Here is an 850-nt window from a genome sequence, read left to right as displayed (position 1 = left end):
AAAGAAAAAAGCAATCTCATCTACAATAACTATACTTTGCAATAAAGGTAACCAAAAAGTTAAAACACATTACACTATAAAGAACCTTAAAGTAAGAAATTAAATATTACATAAAAAATTGTATACTCATTAATGAATTGGCGTTAATATTGTTAAATATCTGTATAACACAAAATAATCTACAGATATAACACAACCTTTATCAAAATACCAGTGACATACTTAATAAAAATTTTAAAAATACATATCTAAAATTTATACGGTACCCCATAAAAGATCCTGTATGGACAAAGCAGTCAAGCAGGGGGTAAAAAAATAAGCTGAAGTTTATTACCCTACCTGATTTGAAATACACTACAAAGCTATAGTAACCAAAACAGTATGGTATTTGCATAAAAACAGACACATATGCCAATAGAGCAGTAAAGAGAAAACGGAAAGGTATCCACGTATTTACAGTTAACTCATTTTAAATATAGGTGATACTTTCTTAGGGGGAGTATCTTCAGTAAATGGTGTTGAGAAAATTATAGCCACAAGCACAGCAATAAAAGGAGACCCTCCTCATTTCATATCATATCTAAAAATCCACTAGAAATAGTTTCGATACTTAAAGGTAAGGGCTGAATCTCTGAAATTACTACTAAAAATATAAAGGCTCCATAACAACAGTCTAGGCAGTAACTTTTGATTTAACCTCAACATCCCAGGGAATCAAAGGAAAAATAAATGTCATATTACTTCAAATTATTAATAAAAACTGCTGCAAAAAATCTGATACAACAGGACAAAAAAACTAAAAAATGGGACAAAATATTTGCAAACCATTCATGTGACAAGACATTCATAA

This window comes from Sapajus apella, unplaced genomic scaffold (assembly GCF_009761245.1).
Source record: "Sapajus apella isolate SASKATOON/1434 unplaced genomic scaffold, GSC_monkey_1.0 scaffold146, whole genome shotgun sequence".
Lineage (NCBI taxonomy): Eukaryota > Metazoa > Chordata > Mammalia > Primates > Cebidae > Sapajus > Sapajus apella.
The sequence above is the reverse complement of the archived record's forward strand: the minus strand, read 5'-3'. Positions refer to the sequence as shown.